The 24,889-nt window shown below is 39.4% G+C and overlaps 1 protein-coding gene across 2 annotated transcripts in view; it reads left to right on the forward strand.

The window, feature by feature from the left end:
- Positions 1 to 12,846, forward strand: part of NDFIP2 (Nedd4 family interacting protein 2) — a 159,218-nt gene extending 146,372 nt beyond the window's left edge. For both annotated transcript variants that reach the window (XM_089680462.1, XM_089680464.1), the window contains one exon: positions 2,468 to 12,846. The gene's annotated coding sequence lies outside the window, so the exon portion shown is untranslated. The remainder of the gene's footprint in view (positions 1 to 2,467) is intronic.
- The last annotated feature ends 12,043 nt before the right edge of the window (positions 12,847 to 24,889 follow it).

Below are 24,889 nucleotides of genomic sequence, written 5' to 3' on the forward strand. Positions count from 1 at the left end.
TGAAGGTGTGTTTGGGGTCATTATCATGTTGGAATACTGCCCTGTGGGCCAGTCTCTGAAGGGAGGGGATCATGCTCTTTTTCAGTATGTCACAGTACATGTTGGCAATCATGGTTTCCTCAATGAACTGTAGCTCCCCAGTGCAGGCAGCACTCATGCAGTCCCAGACCATGACACTCCCACCACCATGCTTGACTGTAGGCAAGACACACTTGTCTCTGTACTCCTCAACTGGTTGCCGCCACTCACGCTTGACACCATCTGAACCAAATAGGTTTATCTTGGTCTCATAAGACCACATGACATGGTTCCAATAATCCATGTCCTTAGTCTGCTTGTCTTCAGAAAATTGTGGGCTTTCTTGTGCATCATCTTTAGAAGAGGCTTCCTTCTGGGATGACAGCCATGCAGACCAATTTGATGCAGTGTGCTATGTATGGTCTGAGCACCGACCGGCTGACCCCCCCACCCCTTCAACCGCTGAGCATGTGCACTCAACTTGTTTGGTCGACCATGGCAAGGCCTGTTCTAAGTGGAACCTCTTCTGTTAAACTGCTGTATGGTCTTGGCCACTGTGCTGCAGCTCAGTTTCAGGGTCTTGTAATCTTCTTATAGCCTAGGCCATCTTTATGTAGAGCAACAATTCTTTTTTTTTCAGATCCTCTGAGAGTTCTTTGCCATGAGGTGTCATGTTGAACTTCCAGTAACCAGTATGAGAGAATGAGAGAGATGATACCAAATTTAACACACCTGCTCACCATTCACACCTGAGACCTTGTAACACTAACCAGTCACATGACTCCAGGGAGGGAAAATGGCTAATTGGGCCCAATTTGGACATTTTCACTTAGTGTGCTCACTTTTGTTAGCAACAGTTTAGACATTAATGGCTGTGTGTTGAGTTATTTTAAGGGGACAGCAAATTTACACTGTTATACGAGCTGTACACTCACTACTTTACATTGTAGCAAAGTGTCATTTCTTCAGTGTTGTCACAGGAAAAGATATAATAAAATATTTACAAAAATTTGCGGGGTGTACTCATTTCTGTGAGATACTGTAAGTACCTGAAATAAATAATAAAGAAATAATAAAGATTACATTTAGCATTTGGGTGAGCGTCTGTGATTGTTTTGACTGAAACAAGTGTCACTTGCTTTTGTAATTTTTGGTCAAATTGCATGAAAAATCAGCCCACGTTGGACCACAATGCTGGATGAGTATGGGTCTATTTGAGCCTTCCTTAACGTGGTTCTAAACTCAAAATGTTTTTTAACTTAATGCATTCTCTGCATTAAGGTGAAAGCCTTCCAATACCTCTTCCCCCACCTCACTCCCTAAACACTTACCTGAGTCTTCTCTTGATTTAGGGTTGTCTGTCTGCTGTGCCACTGCTCCCTCTTCCCGGTCTCACAGGAGGCTCTAAGAGCAACGGGAGCCATTGGTTCCTGCTGCTATCAGTCAAATCCTGTGAAATGATAGCAGGTGGCATGGCCAAGATGCAGACAGACCAGATTGGGAGTGCGCCTGCACGGGTACCCTCATAGCACACGGCTTGCTGAGGGGGCACTCGGAGTAGAGGAGGAATGAAGAGTGCCGGAGGGGAACTTCAGAAGAGGAGGTAAGGGGCTGACCTGTGCAATACCATTTCAAAGAGCAGGTAAGTATAACTGCTTTTTCATTTTAATTTAACAAAAATAGCCTTTACAACCACTTTAATATGATATGCACTTTAAGTTGCCTATATTGTTGTTTAAATGCTGCTCTGTTTTTACTTCTTGTATAATCACTTAAGGTTTGGCTAGTGAATATTGACTGACTTATGGTTTTATCTGCAGTCAGTTCTAACTGTAGGCTATAGCTGGCCATAGATGGATAGAATTTTAAAAATTCTTACGAAACATTCCAAGAACGTTAATTCATTTTTCTAATCATTAGTGGGTCAAATTGATGTTCGTGATGAGCACATTCGAAGAAACAGGATGGAAATTTTTTCCCAAATGAAGGAATTTTTAACAACGTATGTGGTTTTGTTTGGTGAAGTCAATTCATTCTAAAATTAAATGTTAAAAGCAAACAAAATCTTTCGAATGACATTTGAATTTTCTGAGAATTTGCACACAAACATATTTTAAAGAGCATTCATTGAAATTCTATCCATGTAAGACCAGCTTTAGTCTGTTTAAGAGGTTTAAGCTGTACTTTCTTCCAGGAGAAAGGTAATAGTCAGAAGTGGCTGTATGTTACAGAGTTCAATTGTTCCTGGGATGGGCAGATCAGTAGTTTATGACCATCCCTTGTTTTGTACAAAATAGCATCTGTAGCTCTCAAGTGAGTGAAAGATTTCAGTGTTTGACTGATATGAAAGGAAAAGAACAGTTGTTTGTGATCCATGGTGGATGGACTGTTTATTTCTCCCAATTTTAAATGATGATTTATTTATTCTTTTTTTTTTTTTCTTTTTTAGGCAACTGCAACCAAACATTCCTTTTCCCCAGTGAGAGCCAGCGTCATCTACAACTTGATAAACAGTCTAGAAGACTTCAACACAAGATGTACCATCGGTTTCCAGCAGCTCTGGTTGCTGGATGGAATGATTATACTGTAAATATTGCTGATAAAACTGCACATTGCTAAGTGAAAGGCTTTCCAAAGCCTGTACAGTAAGAAGACTAAATAAATGTGTAGCATGTTAGACTTGACCTTCCCCATCCTAATACATTACTGGGACATGCAAGTTATTGTTGCTGTGTCCCAGTTTTTCTTTTTCATACAATGCCAAACAGTTGAATTATTATATCCTGTTTTGCTGGATTAAACAACAAAACAATATTCATAACATGTATACTACTGGAGCATGAGTAGGTTTTCCTAACAAGGCACAACTATTTTGCAGATACAGTGACGTAATCCATTGTAAATATGCATCTCTGTATGACTAAATGGCAGATTCATTATATCCAAAAGCAAACTCAATTAAGTTAATTTAAATATGAATAATATGTCTATTTTTACTAACATTAGCTTTTTTGTATGAATGACTAGAACAAAGGTACTTGATACACGATATTCTAGATTTCAAACCACATAAAATGTGCCATACAATCATTTGTGGTCTCAACAAAGCTGATCGTCTTGAAATCATCTTGTGACCTGCTATTTGCGGTTTCTAATAAAAAAATATGAACAAATGTACTTTGCCAATAGACCTTCACAGTGTATCGGTAATGTCTTCACTTTCAACACGGTGGCTTATATCAACACAGAGTATTATCCTCTAGCTGAAGTGTCTTGATTTCTGAATACCTCACTGCTAATTTGCAGACACAGTGGTTGCCAGGTATGCATTTTTAGCTTATGACATAAACAGCATATAATTGGTTTACTTTAGGTGGTATAGCCCCATTTTTATTAACCTAGTTTTTGATGTACAGATAACAATGAAGGTTTCATTTGTAGTTGTCACTTGGAGAGACTAGGGGAGGCATTTTTGGTGGTTCTGCATTTTAAGCAGTGCAAGTCTTTGACTTGCATGGTTGCTTAGCTAACCTTACAAGTTTTGCCCTTAAATGGTCATTATTAATAGTCCTTCAGTTATATGATTTCAGTATTGGTAGATGGTTTAATATCTTTGGCAGATATGTGACCTCAACAGATATCCTTGGTAAGGCTGAGGTGGGGGAAAGTCACATGGATATTTTGGTTGATAAGTTTTTTTTACCCAAGGCTCCTTCTTTCTCAGCTTCTCCAATGAAGAATTAACCATTTCTGTCACCCAAATGGTGCTTATTGCATGAGATGGCTTAATATGCTTATTGAATGGAATAATATCAGCAGTTTTAGGAACTACTCGTGTCTCTATTGAAAATTCTTGCTTTTAGTGGAAGAGAGCATAAAAATGATGGGGGACAGGTACACATTGCCTCTCCAGTATTTTACGGCATAATACTATAGCTGTGTTCTCAACTGTGTTATTAAACACACCATGCCCAATGATTTGCTTTTATAGCAAACTTATACTGTGCCCATTTAGGGCAAAGCAACAGTTTTTTTTTAACCTTGACAATTCCTAGCTGAATATACTTCCCTTTCCTTTGCTCTGAACTGATCCATTTAGTGATGGGATTCGAAAGAAATATTGGTTCTTTTAGGAATAGAGGAGCATGTAACTTGCTTTAAGTGATAACACTGGGTCTATCAGCACTGTTACACAGGGCATTCACAACACTGTGTAGACTGCAACTGCAGCGATTTGTAGCATACACAGTGCCTTCCTTTTACTCCCATTGCCTGAATAGAATAGCAAGGGATCGAAGCGAGAGGAAATACTATATATGCTTCTGTGGGTGGGGAATTAAAGTGAACCTGTTTCTTTACCCTGCCTGACAAAAGCAAAGGTTAACCTTAGGGCAGGGGTGCTCAACATTTTTGAAGAGTGAGGGTCACTTAAGTGATTTGGTAACTGGTCCTGGGCCACAATGAAATTAATTGGTCCTGAACTTTGAATTTTTATTTTGAAAAGCATGGTGAACATTTTCCTCCTGCAATCACTGAATGTCTGCAGGAGGGAGACGAAGAGAAGCCAGCAGGTGCAGAGGGAAAATCAACAGAATCAGTTACTGCATATGCCACCCCTCCTGTCTAAGTGTAAAACAGAATGTGACAGGGAGGCCGCACGAGCCCCCTGAAGCATGAGGCGGAGTTGTTATCGTGACCCCTGATGCTACACCAGTGTTTGTGTGGTAGAAACACATCCTCAATAGTCGGGTGTGACTGACCCACAAGCTGCAAATGTAAAAAAGCCATTACTGTCCTGAGCCCCGTATAAGGCTGCTTTCACACTGACACTCTGTGGTTTACTCATGATCAACAGGTTGCCGGCCCTGGACATGCGCTTCCCTGGTTAGAGGTTGAGGGCCACAGCAGAGGGCTCGATGGGCCACAAGTTAAGCACCCCTGCCTTAGGGCTTTGTTCATACCTGTGCATTTTTGGTGTGCTGCATTTATACATAAAGATCATGCAACCTGCATCTTTGGAGTGCTTCCCCTCAAACCACATGCCGTAGGGATAAATAGTGGTGAGAATAGGGGGTATTGATGCAATAACACTGCTCCCTGCAGTACCTAAGGATATTGGCTAATGACAACAGTGACCCATTCCTAATCTTTGTCATATTTTTATATTGGAGGAAATGTGAAGGTCAGGAGAGGAAATAGGCAGACTGAGAAGGGATGTGTTCATAAAAAAAAAAATAAAGCTTTCTATTTCTATGGCAATATTAGTGTATAAACCCATTAAATGCTGTTTTGTTTATTCAAATGAAGAAAATTGGAGATCAAATGGCAATGCCTGTGTTTCGTAATATGCTGAGGGATAATAATAGCATATGGCAATACTCTGCTGTTTAATATGCAGTAGTAAGGAACGCTGTGTATTGTGTCCTCTGTTAAGGGCAAAAGATATTTGCATATTATTTATTTTACGTCAGTAATGTTTTTATTCTCCTGTACAGTCTTTATGTTTGCAACTATAACATTTTTCATTTTTGCTAATTAAGTTCTTTAACATATGATTGCTGGAAACTGTATATCATCTCTTTAGCTCTGAGAGCTACTTTTGCACATGATTGGAAATAGCTGTTCTGACCTTTGTGGCCTGCTTGTGAAATGTGGGAACAGCACTCTTAGGATTTAGTGAGAGATTTCTCATTTGTGGTCTGATAATTAGGCAGGCTATGACACAGTTAAATGCTGTCCCACAACTGGAATAAAATTTAGCAAAGGGCGTAGGTGTTTTTTTCTAACTCTTACTTGTAACATCATGTTCAGTCTGTGAATGTGTGTGTGGCCTTTTTTTTTTTATATATTTCTTTTTATATGTATGCCCTGTTCATCTGAACTAATCTGAGCCTTGTTGAGATGCAGGATGTGTGCAGTTATGCTCTGGTCCTGACATACTGTATCCAGGGACCAGGACATGGTTTGTGCATGCCTGGAATTCTCATTTTTGTAAAGTAGTTAGGAAACCTTCCTACCTACCTAGACTTCCGCTCTTGGCGACTAAGCGAGGGTGCCATCCTGGGCAAACTGAGGATGCCAGATCTCACGATCTCGTAATAAGAGTCTCCTACACTGTCCTGCAGTGTCTTCTCACTAGATTTGGAATTCTCAATGTTCCTAGGATTTTGCCAGAAGGAATGTAATGTCATCCTCTCCATTGTGGGTTAGGGTAAACATATTTTCTAACTTCCGTTCCGTATGTGTTTTTACAGAATTTAAGTGATTTTAGATGTGGGGAGGGGGCACTATGTAATTAGATGACCTTGCCTCTTAATGTTAGGTTCTTTTTAACTATCCCTTGTGTTAAGCGCCTTTTTTTTTTTTTTTTTTTTCATAATACCCACAAACACATGGCAAGATAAAGAGTCCATGTCAGGAATAAACAGCCTGGGTCTCAATAGTGTTCTACATCTACAGCAATACTGGTTTCCTTTACTGCCCAGTCGTGATTAAATTAATTAATATAAATACATTTGCTATGGTAAGGTGCTGAAAGGGCCAATAAACCTAAGCCACCTGCTGCCTTACAAGGAGAAGCCATTAATTAAAATAGGCATGAAGAAGTTCTATCTTGACAAAAGGTGAGAGATTCACATTAGAGCCCTATTACATGTGGTTTCATAATGACTTGTCAGCTCTCCGTAACATATTAGAATTGTCAGATATGACCCGCAGTAGTGGTTTTTGTATGAAATTATGGCTAATGTCACTTGCTGAGGAGTTCGCTAACATACACAGTAGACATCACCTTGGGTGTCCTTCAATCTCATCCCTAGCCAAACTCCAAATATTTGTATTTTTTTTTCTCCAGTGAAATGCAGGCTGGGTCATTCCCATCTGCAGCTCACCTCCTATGTTTTCATGGGTTACAAAGTGGGAATGACCAGGCCAATAGCACAGCTCAATGGACAAAAAAAGAGAGCGCAAGTATGAAGTTAAACGAGATGAATTCCGTGGACAACCAAGATCAACTGTAATCTACAGGAGTCTTAAGCATGGCTGCAGCCCATGTACCAAGTTGCACTAATGTCAGTGCTTACATAGACTGTAAGTTATATTGAGAGAGTAGCAGTAGTGGTAGCAGTAGTGGAGTAATCACCTGTGTAACAGTGCCATTAGCATTTTCTATGTAGTTGGGTAATGTATATTATTGTAAATGTGTAGCTATGTCAGGTAGGGTAGCGGGAAGCATTATTGCACATGGTATTAGTTGTGTGCATTAAAATAAAGCTTAACAACTAGATTCCCTTCTTTTAGTGTAAATGTGAGAATCTGGTTTCTTTGTGAAGTGTGAACAGTTCTTCTTAACACTTAAAAAATTGGGCCCAATATCTCTTCCAGGCTATGAGAAATGTAGATAGGATGCAATAAAACCTTCCATATTGTGCACTTCTGATTCCAGCTCCACAACACGAATATGCGCTATTTAGATCCAGATAATTTGCAGGTAAAGTAAATGTAGAAAACTGCCTCTATGCTGGATCTCCTGTAAGATGAGTCACATAAGAATCAGAAAAAACTTCAAGAGAGTATTGGAAAGCCTCTAGTTCTAAATCATATCTATATCATATCTAATCTAAGGTAAGCAGAGGCCAATGATAAGTAACCAATATTGCCTGTAGGTTCCCTGCAGCTCATTTTTTTCAGGCTTTTTCTTCCTTATGTCAGATCTCATCTGCAATGAGAAGCAGAGGTAGGAAGCATGGATCCACAGAATGAATTAATTCGAAACGGAGATGTTTGCACTTCAGGCCCTGATGTGCAGCTTCCTCTCCAGCAGAGCACACAGAACAATAAACAGCACTATAGTGACATCACTACAGGTCTCTTAGAAAAACACTCCAACTCTTGTGAGAATAGCAGTCAGTTTTAAAGGATTTCACACTGCAGATGTCCATCTACAAACCTACAGGAATGCCTCAGCTCAGGAAGTGCACTGCAGCTTCTCATGAGGAACTGCAGGCAAACAGTAGGTTGGTTAGAAAATGTATTCGCCAAATTTACCTTACTAGTTATTCCATATAAGCCAGCAAATCTTTTAAACCTTTTATGAATTAGTCCATGTTAATGATCCTTTTATTTTTTATTATTTATCGGTTTGCCATATTACTATGTTTACCTTATCTGTGAATGAATTGGATTCAGTCTGCAAGTTTTAATTTTTTGGAACTTTATTTAGAGTTTGTATGGGACACTTTCAAGGTTAAGATATTCTATGTGAGCATTTCTCTTTATGAACCAGAGATTGCAGACTCCAAGGCTGGCCATACATTATACTATTTTCTTGTACAATATTCCTTTAGATTTATCAAAACCATATACAATGAGATCAAACCTAAACACCTTCAATTTGTATGCACTCAGGCAGGCCCTTGCACTACATAGTTGAAAGTAAATTTAAAGGAAATTGAATAAGAAAATTGTATAATGTATGACCAGCTTTAATGTACCCATATTTGAGGGTTTCTGAGGCAGACTATAACTGGAAGTGCACATGGCAGTATAGAAAATGAGGGATAAAGATATCACTACATCATTCTAAGTTTAGCACCTCTGACCATTGAGTGGTTCAACTTTCAAGCACTGATTGTTTGTTTCTCTTTTTACGAACATGCTTTTGTTTAATTGCCCTAAAAACAACAGTACTGAGCACTGTCTTTTCATCTCCATGGTTAGCTACAGAAATGATAGGCAATGAAGTTGTAGTGTTTGGAAGTTTTATAGTAGCCCTTTTCTGGCAGGTAGGATTATACCTCTTCAAATGGCAATTTTGTGGACCTGAACTTTTTAATTTGTAGTGATTTTTTACATTATTGTCTAAATAAGAAAACAGAAATCATGCAATATATGCAGATTCCTGAGAAGGCTCAGCTTGCACTTATTTAAAAAAAAAAATATATATATATATTTGCACTCTGTTCCGTGGGTAAGGGAGTACCTAACCCAAAATCCTTGGAGTGACTTACAATAAGCTGAGATCAAGCAATCATGTTACAAAGAAAGAGAAATAATGGCACATGCAAATGATTTGTTAAAACCTTTTACATAGTACATTTTTACAACAGTCCATTATTCACCACCTACTTTTTTGGATAACATTTGCACACCTTCTACTCTTCTATAGTACATGTATTTGGCTGCCTTGTTTTCAGTCCTCCACTTGTTTGTTATTCAGAGAATATGTAGATTAGAAGGTCTGAGCAGGTATTTGTGTACGGATCTTTGATCTCTATGCAGTAATAGCCACTGTGCCTGCAGCCACCAGCCAAAAGAGGGGTATCTGTGCAGTCATGAATATACTTTTGACACCCATACATCTGCCTTTTTAGCAGCCCTGAACACAGTTATCATTCTTTATTACAAAGAAGTGTTTCCTATGAGGTGGGTCACATAGTATATTTATGGTGACACCTCCCCCCAAAAAAAGAAAGAAGTTTTTTTCCATTTGATAGTGTTCATTGAGTAACCTATTTTTTGAAGGGTCCTCAATGTTAAAAGTGTGACATAGCAAAAAAATGGATAACCTCTGAGTCTGAGATGAGTCCTCTCTATGCACATCACTTTTTTAAATTTCTCTTTCACCTCTGAACAAAAACTGAGCAGAAGAAATACAAAGCTACGTGGCACCTCTTCAATACTTCTCTTTTTTCTGGCCTGAAATATTTAGTTGGGACAATTTCAGACCTTTTTGCTTGGTTAGTTCTCTTACATTTTCATTATCAGGTGTTCCCTACTGTGTTCTGCTGCCTTAAGTTCAATGCCATATACTTGTGTACGTTGATGTATGTATTGCTAGTAGCAAACTATATACCCTAAAAGTTGTGCCATCTGAGCTCTCCTTAGTCATTGGTGTATGAAAAACATCTTAACTGATACGCAGGTTTATATACTGTATATGTTCCTTAATGAAGCTTTCAGCCACTGAATCTTACAAAAAATCTGTATTGTAAAGGTTCCTATAAAGCTAAGTAGGAAAGCCATTATCTACTGCTCCTGAAATGATCATTTGTAATGCTCTTAAATTTAGTTGCCTTTTTTCCCTTGATACACAGATAAAAAATCTTCAAAGGTACCACCTTTGCACATTTCCATCTCTCCAGACTACTTATAGTAATCGAACCCATTAAGCATTGTGGGGATTTTCCCAACACTCAGGTGGGTAGCGGCTGGACAGGTGCAAAGGTTGGCATTTTTATTATGAAAACCTATAGGTCAGGGCAGAAAGGCAAGTATAAATACAATCACTACACTCTGCAATCCTATATGCACAGGAAAGGCTTAACGGATTTTCAATGTATGTACATATGTCCATGTTGTTACAGTAGAGGAACCTTTATGGGAGAAAATACCAGCTATGTGCCAATTAACTCTTTCCAATAACAGGTTCCTCTTCCTTTTAATAAAAATAATGTCTTTATAAGTGAGAAATACGGTATATGCCTATTATCTTGGCTTAATACTGTATATAGATGATACAGCTTGTGCTGGAATGCAATGGATAGAGCAGCTTTTCTCAACCTTTTCAACACAGAGGAACCCTTGGAATAACTTTCTGGTCTCAGGGAACCACTGCTAAAAGTTACTATATTATTATTGTTATACAGGATTTATGTAGCACCAACAGTTTGCTCAGCGCTTTACAATATAAAGGGGGACAATACAGCAACAATACAGTTCAATACAAGAGGGTTAGGAGGGCCCTGCTCCTTGGAGCTTACAATCTAAGAGGGAGGGGCTGGTGGTAAAAAACGTAATAACTGTGGGGGATGGACTTGTAGGAGAAATAGAAGATTCTGTTATTAGCTGAAGGCAGGATAGGCTTCCCTGAAAAGAGGTTTTCAGAGATCGCCTAAAAGTGGGCAGAGTAGCTAATAGTTGGATAGATTGGGGTTCCAGAGGATGGGGGATGCTCTGGAGATGAGCAAGGGAGCTAGAGAGCAGGTGGTCATGGGAGGAGCGGAGAGGACGATTTGGGTGATATTTAGAGACAAGATTGGTGATGTAATTTGGGGCAGAGTTATAAATGGTTTCACATGTTATTGTTAATGTTTTGAACATTGGGCAATGGGAAGCATTGGGCAATGAGAAGCCAGTGGAGGGACTGGCAGAGAGGGATGGCATTTATGGAACGGTTAGTAAGGTGGATGAGTCTGGCAGCAGCATTCATGATAGACTGAAAAGGGGATAGCCTGCGATTAGGTAGGCCAATGAGGAGGGAGTTACAAAAGTCAAGGGGAGAGATAACAAGGGAGTGAATAAGTTGCTTAGTGGTTTCAGAGGTTAAGAACGGGCGTATCTTGGACTATATCTACAACTCGTGATATATTAGTGTGATGGTCAGTGGGAAGAATGCTCCTTCCATTTGTGGTCATTGAGAAGAATCAACACCTTACAGATGGCTAAAAAGATCAGTGATGTCAGTGAAAATGTATCTGAGAGGGAAAAATTACTTATTGCTGAAGGAACTCCTAGCAACCTCTGGAGGAACCCTAGTTAAGAAACTCTGGGATAGAGTGTGCAAGATCATGTTTTTGTATTTGTGTGTCCAGAAAAAAGAAGTGTAAGTTTTATTATTATATGTATGTATTCGTATGTTGTTTTGCTGTATAGCAGATTTTAAAGCTGTGTTGCACCAGTCTTCCTCTTAAAAATAACAACTATAAATTTGATTTTAAACTTGGTAGCCCAAACTTTTTGAAAAAAAAACAAACAAAAAAAAAAACGCATCTCTTGCTGAAGTATACACCTCCACACAGGTTCTGTCCCCTGTAGACTCACCTATTCTGTTTTTATGTCTTGTGAGTGCAGGGTGCCATGTGCCTGTCCTTGTCCCCTAGGTGGGGTATCTCCATAGCACACCGTATTCACAATACAGTGAAGCAGAGAACAGAGTGGATGTCATCATGTCATTAAAACTCTCTGCATCACTTAGAACTGGAGAAGATGCAAAGAGGACCATGGATGACAGCCAGAAGAGAGCTGAAAAAAAAGTACATGTGGGGTGAGGACTGGGGGTAGGCAAGGGAGTTGATTTAAATTGGGCTTCGATATGTATTCACTATGTATAAAAAAATTAATCGAATTTGCACAGCCAGTGCCATATGTACTCGCCCATATCTGCCAAAAAGGCTCATAGGCTTTTGGTTTTTCGGGGTTGAAAAAAAAGTAAATATTGAAAAACTACTATGAGTCCTAAAAAAAAATACCAACAAGATTTACTCCATTTATTTGTTTAGTAGTGTTCTGCTATATTATTTGCCTAAGTATAATTTCTAAACCACAAAAACTGCCGCGGAGGAGCATTCCCTCTAAGTTGGAAGTACATGACACCACCTGGGAGTGTGTACATTCATTGAGTTGGTAAGAAATTAATGTGAATGGAACATGTATTTATATTCCAGCTAGACAACTGTGCTATAAAATACTGTAAATATAGGATAATAAAATGTTTTAAAAAAAATCAGTTTCACACACGTTTTTGGTACCTGTTATGAAAATGGGAATACATCAGCATCTACTTTTTTTTAAATTTTGCTGTTAATATGAAATGCAAGGAAAGACATTTTTAATGTGTGATTTATTTTTTTTTCCTAATCAAAACCATCTAATGTTTCTGCTAAATTATAAGAGTACCAAAAATACTCCAAAATCTTTGGATTGCTAATAAAAAAAAGTGCTTATCAGTTGATTTGCACACTCTGAAATCCATCTGTATTTTTATTTTTCTATTTTCATTGTATGTGTCCGATAAAAAATAGAAAATCAATAAAACATTGTTTTGTTGAACTATTGTTGTGTTTTACATGTATTTAATTTGCTGGCGTGAAGAGCCAAGAAAAAAACTGCATGCAAAAATAGAAAGTTTAATGCGTTAAAAGTAACTTTTCATGAGAGAAGTACATAGGTTGCCATTGTTGATACCCTGAAGACAATGCTAGTTGCTCTCATTCTGTTCTTGAGCATGACCTGGCTTTAACCATTTGAGCAACTGACCTAGACACTTGCTGTATACTTGTTTCGGGGCAGTGACTCAGAAAGTATTGATGCTACTAAATTGCCATTCCGGATAGGTAGTTGGCTTTTTCAGAAAGAAACCCGCAATGGCAGCCCACATTTTTCTGCCATGAGGGGTTATGTTGGAGCAAACCTGCTATTAGAAATATGGGGAACGACACTTTTGTCTCTTGAAAATGATTGATAGTTTTACAGCTATTGTACTAATTATGTGGTTTCAATGATCAAAGTTGCTGACCTAGAACAGGTAGCCAGAACAGGATATGGGACTACATGTGCTTGTTCCTGGTCAGTGTCAGAGGAAGATTTCAGCAGGGCAGCCTACAAACTGTATGTCATGGTGAGAGTCCTTTAAACAGCAATTACTGCTGTTGTACATAATAACCAAAAAGAAACACTAGACACCAGCTGATTGTTGCCCATCGCCTGGTGACCAACAATGGTATTGAGCTGAATGGATTAGTACAAACCAGAACTTAATGAAGTGTATGTGAATCTGAATTCAAAGGGAACCGATCCCTCTGATCACACTGGAACTGCATCTCCTTAGTGGTTCTCCATCTTCTTTGTCACTAGAGTTCTATTCTGTACAATGATGTAAGCTTTTAACTCACAGGGAAATGATAGAAAAGTGCTATTAGAGAATGCACCAATGTTGCAACTTTTAAATTGTGCTAGAATTTGGAGCAGAGAATTCATTGTTCAGACGTGTACTTGAATTGAAAATGGCTTTCAGGAATCAAAGGGTATATTACAACTAAGCTGAATAAATTGTTCATAGCAAATTTAAGTGTAAACATAAATGGGTGTTCTGTGTGTCCCCTACTCACCTACACTTGCTGGAAGACAGAGCCTTCTGCTATTCCACACTATTCTGGAATTTGCTTCCAAAGAACATCAGAGAGTCATCTTCTCTAAACTCATTCAGATCAAATCTAAAAACTTTTTTCTTTAGATAAGCTTTCACGTAATTGTTCCTTTTTTCTTTTGATTTATCCTGTGTCTTTCTTGTGCTTTTGTTTTTCTTGTTTTTGTAAAGTGCTTTGAGAAGCTGCCTATAACCACTTGCTAACCATGCTGTAGTGTATAGAACAGCAATGGGCAAACTATGGCCCGGCCGACCTTTTAATCCGGCCCGCGGAGCTAGGCTCCCGCTAGGCTCCTCTCACAGTCCGCCCTGAAGACCGGTGCAGCATGAAAATCTGTCTCCTATGAGGATCTGTCCCCCTCGACGTATCTGCACATGTGCCGGAGATCGCCGATCGGCTGCTAATGCCTGAAACTGGCACATGCGCAGATACGTCGAGGGGGACAGATCCTCATAGGAGACAGATTTTCATGCTGCACCGGAACGAAGTGGGACCACGGCGAGAGGAACGCGCGGAGCAAAGGTAAGTGAATTGACACAGGGGGGACTTGGGGACTTAATATGGGGGATGAATTACTATGGGGGATGAATTACTATGGGGGATGCATTACTATATGGGGGATGAATTACTATGGGGGATGAATTACTATATGAGGGATGAATTACTATGGGGGATGAATTACTATAGGGGGGATGAATTACTGTAGGAGGGATGAATTACTATATGGGGGATGAATTACTATGGGGGATGAATTACTATATGGGGGATGAATTACTATGGGGGATTAATTACTATATGGGGGATGAATTACTATATGGGGGATTAATTACTATGGGGGAATATTACTATACTTACTATGGATGACACATACACATCCATCTACTCTTGGTCCGGCCCCCGAGTCCAATATATGAACCCATTGCGGCCCTCAAGTCAAAAAGTTTGCCCACCCCTGGTATAGAATGATGGGTACAGCGCAGTTGTCCAGTTCTGGGAGGGAGTCATATGACGTCCTCCCAGTGGTGCGCACCTGGTGATCTCCATGATTGCTGTGTCCTACGGACACAGCTGATCACGTGATGAGGTAAAAGGCCAATCACAGTGGCCTTTTACCACGTGATGATCTGTGTCCAATAACACAGCAGATCACGGAGTAAATACAGTTGCTGGTTATTGGCAGCACTTTCCTCACGCTGTCACAGCGTAAGGAAAGTATTGCCGATAACCGGCAACTGTCACAGCAGATCGGCACTGATGATCAGTGCCACCAATCAATGCCCAGCAGTGCCGCCTATCAGTGACAATCATTGCTGCATATCAGTGCAGCATCACCAGTGCCTCCTCATCAATGCCCACCAGTGCCGCCTCATCAGTGCTGCCTATCTGTGCCACCTCATCAGTGTTACCTATCAGTGCAGCCTCATCAACGCACATTAGTGAAGGAGAAAAATTACCTGTTTGCAAAATTTTATAATAGAAACAAAGAAAAACTTTTTTTTTTTCAAATTTTTGCTCTTTGTTTTTGTTTATAGCGCAAAAAATAAAACACACGGGTGATTAAATACCACCAAAAGCAAGCTCTATTTGTGTGATAAAAATCTCATATGGGTACAGTGTTGCATGACCACGCAATTGTCATTCAAAGTGCGACAACACTGAAAGCCGAAAATTGGCCTGGGCAATGTAGGGGGTAAAAGTGCTCAGTAGGCAAATGGTTAAAGGCGCTATATAAAATAAAGTTTATTAATATTACTATAAACATATTCAGTCTTGGCATTTAAGAACAAGGGTCTTCAAACTTTCTAAGCAAAGGGCCATTTTACTGTCCTTCAGTCTTTAGGGGAGATTTTGGCCAGTAGGAGTAAAAAATGCTTGTGTCAGTGGGAGTAAACAATGCCTCAGCTTGGTGGATAGTTGCAGTAGAAATAGTTACATGGCTCCTATGCTGAATAGGAGGAGGAATAATGCCCCATAATGGGTGTCATTAGAAGGAATAATGCCCCATCGTTGGTGTCAGTGGAAGGAATAGTGCCCATCATCATTGTATTAGTGGGAGGAATAGTGCTCTACCATTAGTTTCAGTGGGAGGAATAGTGCTGTACCATTAGTTTCAGTGGGAAGAGTAATGTCCCATTGCTGGTATCTGTGTATCATCATTGGTGTCAGTGGGAGGAATTATGCCTCATTTGGTGTGAAAGGAATGGTGCCTCATCTTGTCAGTGGGAGAAGTAGTGCTCCAAAAGCTGGTGAAAGGGAAGCAAAGGTCCATATCCGGCCCACGGGCCATAGTTTTGAGATCACTTGTTTAGAACATTAACCACTTCTATACTGGGCACTTTTACCCCCTTCCTGCCCAGGCCATTTTTCAGGTTTCAGCGCTCTCACATTTTGAATGACAATTGCGCTGTCATACAACATTGTACCCAAACTAAAATTTTATCGTTTTCTTCACACAACTAGAGCTTTCTTTTGGTGGTATTTAATCACCACTGGGATTTTTATTTTTTGCTAAATTAATAAAAAAAGACCGAGAATTTTGAAAAAAAAAAACACATTTTTCTTTGTTTCTGTTATAAAAGTTTGCAAATAAATAATTGTTCTTCATAAATTTAGGCCGAGATGTATTCTGCTACATTTGTTTGGTGAAAATAACCCAAATTAAGATATACAGTCAGGTCCATAAATATTGGGACATGGACACAATTCTAACATTTTTGGCTCTATACACCACCACAATGGATTTGAAATGAAACAAATTGGCTTCTCAGCTGTTCCATGGCCAGGTGTGTGTTATTCCATCATTATCCCAATTACAATGAGCATATAAAAGGTCCAGAGTTCATTTCAAGTGTGCTATTTGCATTTGGAATCTGTTGCTGTCAACTCTCAAGATAAGATCCAAAGAGCTGTCACTATCAGTGAAGCAAGCCATCATTGGGCTGAAAAAACAAAACAACCCCATCAGAGAGATAGCAAAAACATTAGGCGTGGCCAAAACAACTGTTTGGAACATTCTTAAAAAGAAGGAACGCACTGGTGAGCTCAGCAACACCAAAAGACCAGGAAGACCACGGAAAACAACTGTGGTGGATGACCGAAGAATTCTTTCCCTGGTGAAGAAAACACCCTTCACAACAGTTGGCCAGATCAAGAACACTCTCCAGGAGGTAGGTGTATGTGTGTCAAAGTCAACAATCAAGAGAAGACTTCACCAGAGTGAATACAGAGGGTTCACCACAAGATGTAAACCATTGGTGAGCCTCAAAAACAGGAAGGCCAGATTAGAGTTTGCCAAACGACATCTAAAATACCTTCACAGTTCTGGAACAACATCCTATGGACAGATGAGACCAAGATCAACTTGTACCAGAGTGATGGGAAGAGAAGAGTATGGAGAAGGAAAGGAACTGCTCATGATCCTAAGCATACCACCTCATCAGTGAAGCATGGTGGTGGTAGTGTCATGGGGTGGGCATGTATGGCTGCCAATGGAACTGGGTCTCTTGTATTTATTGATGATGTGACTGCTGACAAAAGCAGCAGGATGAATTCTGAAGTGTTTCGGGCAATATTATCTGCTCATATTCAGCCAAATGCTTCAGAACTCATTGGACGCCGCTTCACAGTGCAGATGGACAATGACCCAAAGCATACTGCAAAAGCAACCAAAGAGTTTTTTAAGGAAAAGAAATGGAATGTTATGCAATGGCCAAGTCAATCACCTGACCTGAATCCGATTGAGCATGCATTTCACTTGCTGAAGACAAAACTGAAGGGAAAATGCCCCAAGAACAAGCAGGAACTGAAGACAGTTGCAGTAGAGGCCTGGCAGAGCATCACCAGGGATGAAACCCAGCATCTGGTGATGTCTATGCGTTCCAGACTTCAGGCTGTAATTGACTGCAAAGGATTTGCAACCAAGTATTAAAAAGTGAAAGTTTGATTTATGATTATTATTCTGTCCCATTACTTTTGGTCCCTTAACAAGTGGGAGGCACATATGCAAACTGTTGTAATTCCTACACCGTTCACCTGATTTGGATGTAAATACCCTCAAATTAAATCTGACAGTCTGCAGTTAAAGCACATCTTGTTCATTTCATTTCATATTCATTGTGGTGGTGTATAGAGCCAAAAATGTTAGAATTGTGTCGATGTCCCAATATTTATGGACCTGACTGTATTATTTAGTTTGTAGGAAAGTTATAGAGTTCACAAACTATGGTATAGATCTGAATATTGATCAATCCTGAAGTACTGACGGCCAATCTAATTTCTTGAGGTCCAAGAATGTGAGAACAGTACAGATATCCCCCAAATGACCCCTTTTTGAAAAGTAGACAGTCCGACGTACTTCATAAGAGGCATAGCGAGTTTTTTGAAGTTGTATTTTTTTTGTCATAATTTTTCGGAAAATTAAAAAAATTAATTTCACTATTTTTTTTTTTTTACATATTGTCACCAGTGCAGTACAGCATCATCATATAACTGGCATGGCGGTGATCAGGGACACTGACTGGTGACAGTATGAAAAATATATATATATATTTTTTTATTATTACATTTTTTTTCTTTTTTTTAAGATTGTTTTTCATATTTCACTACGACCAAAGTAGTACAATGTGATCAGTATTTTTTTTTTTTTACACAATTTGCTTATAGCAAAGAATTACTTTGCTATAAGCAAGCATTTACCTGAATGACATCGATTCATTCAGGGTTTTGGTTTTTTTTGTGCTTAGCTGTGATTTGGCCAAAGCTAATCACATGACATGTGCATGTGATCTCTGTGACCATTCACAGCTAGACACTAGTATACAATGGATGGCATGAATGAAGCCATCCATTGTATACAACTGTCACGAGACCTGCTGTGATGGGAAACCAAAACTACAAAAACAAAGTTGAAATAATAAGCTGACCATTAATATTTTTAAAACTAGTGTTCCAGTACATAAAAAGCTCAACATTTTAATTTATATTTTCCTATTTATAAGGACACCAAAGTTGCGTTTCTGGTACAAAGCATGGTTAATTTATTTACAAAAGAAATAAAGGTCCTTTTTTCATTTTTAAGCATTTTTTTAATGTGATTGAAAAAAATTAACTGTTTTAAATATATATAGTAAAAATACGCAATCAGCTTAAAATACAGTATTACTAGGCAAGAAGGGGAGCAATGAGTTAATCAGAGGTGATTAAAGTTGATAAAGGGTTAAATAGGGACCATCTGTATTTTGTTTTTGACTTATAAGGTTGCTTTAACTTACAGCTTCTATATTTTTACCCTAATACATCCCTGCGCTGAGAAAAATGTGTTGGCTTCCATCGCTGATCACCTTGCTAAAATGCTTTTTGCCTAACTTCCAAGGCCTTACTGCTCTCTATATAATTAACCCAGAACATGCATATAGCCATCAAAGTCAAGTAAGAACTACTGATCACTGTACCTGTTCAGGATTAGTGACTCGGATAAAACCGAAGGCAGTGGATCAGTTTAAAAGCCAGGAGACTCACGTTTTTAGGAGTCATCAGCAGTAGCAGCCTGTTTCTCTCAGTGTAGGTTGCACCCTGAATGTACCATCTAATATCTTTAATGTGCAGTTTCACCATATCTTAATATGAAAGAAGAGCAGCCAATTCTAATTAAAGCATAATTTAGATAAAATGCTAAATGGCACTCCACAGGTCTTTGTAGAATGTTATTTGTCATAAAAGATTTGCAAATTGGGACACGTTCTCTGAGCGGATGTAACTTTATTGCTTCTATTAATAAGCAAGATAATGCAGAACGTCTCTGGTGCTTTATGATATGTTATGAAAGGCTGCCTGGAAAACAAGTGCCTCAAAAGTGCTGGAGTTAATTGCTTTACCTAAGTAAACCCTTTATTAAGATAGCCATACATGTTCAGATTTCATATTGTTTGATTTCCCCAATAAAAGCTGAACAGTATAGATGCAGAAGTCTTGGCCCTTCTGGCTGTTGTGTTCTGACAGTCATGTACCTACAGTTGTCTGAATACCTGAACAGTAACTGCATCTGATTGAACTAATTGGTCAATAATTTTCCTCCAAGCTCATTCAACTTTCTATTTCATTCATTTAAGAACACAGTTGCATCCATAGAATGAGGCCTTAGGGTATTACATAACCTGCAGTAGTAGGACCCTACTGCAACACGTTCAGTTTTTTGCCTAGAGCGTAAGAGTTAGGACCTAGAAAATTGTTCTCTGGTGCTTTGTGCAGATCCTCCATATTCATTTACTACCATACCTGAAAGGCATATTTCACCTGGTGCAAATTTCTGGGCTTTCATCCTCACAGGTTTTCAGTAACGTGTTCTAGCCTTCCTTCAACATGGCATAGACTGGTGGATGGCCCTGAATACCATGAAGGACCAAGTTCCTGCCTTATCCATCCTCTTTCAACACCCTTCTCTTTAGTCCAGGTCTTCATTCAAGAAGTTACTTGGGTGGTCTTCCCCTTCTAGGCCAACCTTGATGCCATGGGATCTGAATTCTGTTCTTTCTGTCCCACAAAAAACTCCTTTTGAGGAGAATCATGATCTTTGATAATCTATATTCTCACAGAAGATAACATTTTTGGTGGCCATCACCTTGGGACACGGTGTCTGAGGTGGCTGCTCTTTTTTGTAAGCAGCCATTTTTGATACTTTATCAAGATAAGGCAGTTCTCTGTCCTCAGTTATCCTTGCTAAAAGTGGCATCAGTGTTTTATTTAAATGAGGACAGTGTTCTGCCTTCTTTATGCCCTAGTCCTGCTCAACCTAAAGAAATGCCTCTTCATAGTTTGAATATGGTTTGGGCTGTCAAAGTTTACCTAAACGCTACTGTCTCTACCTGGAAGGTGGATCCCTTATTCCTTAGCTCTGATGGTCCATTGTACCAGGACTTTGAGTGCATCCTGGGCTTTTTGGCATTCTCTCTCTGTTTCCCATGTTTTTGAAGACAGCTACTTAGTCGTCGGTTCATACTTTAACTTCTATAAGGCAGACATTTCCCTATCTGTTGATGCAAGTTTTGGACATACGGTTTTACAGACAGCTGTTTGAGTTCTGCAGGGGATTGGTTCCTATTTGTTGGTTAATCTTCTCCAAATCCTGATATCTGGCACTGCTTTGCGATGTCCCTAAGGTCTCATTTTAATGATCCAGCTGTGTCCTTTAAGAAACGAAAGAGAAAATGGGATTTTTTGTATTCGCTGTAAAAATTATTTTCATTAAAGGGCACAGCATCCATCCTATTACCTGAGGTTTTGTTTCGGTGTTATACTGTACATCTCTATACTGCTGGCTTTTAACTAAACGTGTTGCAGATGGAGGGTTTGGCCACCTGCGGGAGCCATCCCTGGGCTGTGTTCAACTCTTTTGGTTGTACCTAGTGTCCCACTCCTACAGGTGGCTTTATACCCCAAGGTTTTGTTCGAATTATCTGTTGCTGCTGTGTGCTTCAATGAACTCAGGGAAAAAGATTTTACAGTGAGTACAAAAAGCCCATTTTTCATTTGCCTTTTGTGGAGCTGGATGGTGCCAACAGGGCCACCCACAGCTCAAATCCCAGCCAATTCACCTTTAGCCTGTGTGGATATGGGAGCTGGATAAAAAAAAAAAAAAAAAACAGCCCTGCATTAGTGTCAAATTCAGGCAGGGAGCAATACCAATAGATTTGCACTGCAGCATCAATCTCAGAGGTTACCGTTTGCTTTAATCTGAGATATGCCTCATCACTCTTGTAATGAAAAAAACCCTTTGTGCATTGCTGATAAAATAGTTTGCCTACCAATCTGAATGGATTCCCTTTTTTAGAGATTAGTTTTGGGTAGAATAGCTCTTTAGACAGACAGGTGTTAATATATACTATAAAAAATCTTTAAAGCAGAGCTAAACTCTCCTCTCCTTTTACAGCCAAGGAAGCTGCCCTATTAGCCTCTGCTTTCATCTGCAGTTGTCATAGTGCTGCACATGTGATCAGTTATGACACCAGCCATCAGATGGCTTGACAGCTTGGCTGAGTGCACAAGCATCTGTGCCCATTACCATTCGATTTTTGAAAATCGATGGTTTTAGTTCCAATTTAAACACAAAATCTGGTTAAACAATTATTGTCTAAATGCAAGAGCCATGTTTATTATTACATTGAGTCTTCTTCTCCATGTGTATGTTTTCCAGATCTGTGCAGTAGTCAAACATAAAACAGCTCCTCAACTTTGTGCATGGGTTTTCTTTCATTTAGACTGGTCACTGCTACTTTCCATCCTTGGTCCTTCCATCCCATGTCATTTTCTGCAGACATACTGTCATTCCACACACTTCCACAAAAAGCTCTGCTCTTTGCACAGTACACTGATGATGTTGCTGCCAGTTTTACAAGATACCTGGATTTTTGTTGCTCTGTCATACTGATGTTCTGGCAGTATGCAGATTCCTTAGCTTAGGAACAACCTCAAACAGTGCAATATGGGGGCCTCCTAATAGTTTGTTGAGACCTTGCCATGTGTTTGAGTTGCAACTCAGTGTCCACTTTTCCTAAAGTAAGTATATTAATAATACAGGCACCTGGTATTTAGGGGATTCTGGCTCCCACTCAGCAGTTAATTCCGAAGAAGGCAGTGCCTGTGGGCCCTTGGCCCTAATCTAGCGGTCTCCAAACTGCACCCCTAGGCTGGATGCGGCCCTTGGCTTGCCTTTATCTGGCCCTTGAGGCATTATTCCTGCCACTGACACCAACACTGAGGCATAATTCCTGCGACTGACACCAACACTGAGGCATAATTCCTGCCACTGACACTAACATTGGGGCATAATTTTTGCCACTGATACCAACATTGGGGCACTATTCTTTCCACTGTCAACAAAAAGGGGGCACTGTTCTCCCACTGACACCAAATATTTTTCCCCCTAATACCAAGGATAGGACATTGTTTACTCTCATTGGACACAATCCTGCCCCCTAAAGTCTGTAGGACAGTAAACCGGCCCTTTCTTTAGAAGGTTTGGAGACCTCTGCCCTAATCTTTATTTTCATATTTATTTATGGGAACATTAGCTAGTGGTAGATATACTTTAATAAAATATTAAACGGGAGCATGGCGTGTATGAATTCCACCAGGCAAAGCTGATCAATAAAATATGGAGGACATACATCAGATTTAGGCTCCTTTCAGGTCTTTTCATTGGGGCAATACAAGGTAAAACATGCTTCTCCCCAGTGCAATAATACAGTAGCAGGTGACATATCCACATGCGGCACACATGAGTTATGTCCATGCTTGGCTAAATTGTCATATACAGTTAATTTGGCTCAAAAAAGACAAAAGTCCATCCAGTTCAACCATTAAAAAAAAAAAAAAAAAAAAGTTATAATCCTATACCAATCAAATCAAAATCTCTGTGTATCCCCAAAGAAAAGTAAATCTTTCACCCTTGAAAGTGCAAATATCATAAAACCTTTTCTGTAATCCTTCCCCAAAACTCAAGTCATACCCCAAATTTTCCCAAATATAAATCCAAAGAAATGTCCACAATGCAAAGTCCACAAATGTCTACACTATTCAATCTTCCAAATGTGATAAGTATCCAATTTGCCACTTCAATCCAAGATACCTAAAAAAAATTTAAACTGAATATAGTGCATTATCTTTCAAATAATATAATAATTTGTGATATCATGCAAAAACACTCGTGACAAAAAAAAAAAACGCTATTATATATTTGTAAAATAAAACAAAAACAGAAATTATAATTATACAATATTATAAACCGCACACGTGAAGTTCGATAAATCCACACAACTCAACTTGTGATATATTGAGTTAATCACTCCAACAAGTGAAATACAACAAATCCAAAATATGCAACTAGTGATAAGGTGCACTAATCCAAATTGGTGCCACCACTCTGCTTAGGATAACATGCTATTACCCTCTTTCAGCTTGCACAGGCGTTTCATACACTCCCACATGCCAGATGGCTTTCCTCTTAAGGGAGTACGCAGTGGGATCCCCCCGTTCCTCACAGGGCAGAGAAGAGAAGACTCGGAGTAAATGCATAAAATTCAAACATTTAATATCTGCTTACATATAAGAAAAAAATGTCCATCCTATTCAAGAACCACATCCAAGATGGCCACGCTGCTCCTTCTGGTTTTGCGTCTGACGTCACGACCCTGACGCGTTTCGTCACTTCTGACTTCTTCTCAAGGGATCCGGACGTCCAAACAGCGGTTCCACTTATCCTGCTCAGACTACTGGCAGGGAAGCCCCGCCGCCATTTTAACTATGGGCATCAAACGCCGATACCCTATATCACTCACAAAACCGGCTTTTTGCATGAACAATTACACCCAATGGACATCATAATTGTTTCACCTTATAAGAGGAAACAAGGAGAATTTAGATCACCCTATAAAAATTATGGAAGAGGTTATCAAAAACCGGTGAGCCCTTATAGACAAATGTACAATGTCCCTGTATATAATAGATTCCAACCCTTTGAGGGGTGGAATGGTGAATATAATAGTTCTAGAGTTTATAGAAATATGGGAAATTTTCAAAGGGGAGACAGAGGCCGGCCCCCGTGGGGTCCGCCCCCGCAGAGAACCTTTTATCATCCACCATACTGGGGGAAAGGAGGACAAAGGCATCCACCAAATTTTTACAAGGAGAATTGGGAGAGAGGCCCCCCGGGGAAAGGGGAAGAAGGAGGGAAACCCCCAAATGGGAATTTTGAAAGCTCAGAACAGGGGAGAGGGAACGAAAACAAAAGGAAAAGGAAAGAGACATAGGAGAACGGATATATAATTTGAGCTCACTTCCCCTGACAGAAAATGAAATAAAAGTGTTGGATAATGGTTTAAAGTTTGCTCCAAAGGCTAATCTGAATAAATTTGAAACCTATATTGATATTAACAAATACATTAGAAAACTCA

This window comes from Staurois parvus, unplaced genomic scaffold (genome assembly GCF_062004578.1).
Source record: "Staurois parvus isolate SC_StPar_1 unplaced genomic scaffold, SC_StPar_1.0 ptg000243l, whole genome shotgun sequence".
Lineage (NCBI taxonomy): Eukaryota > Metazoa > Chordata > Amphibia > Anura > Ranidae > Staurois > Staurois parvus.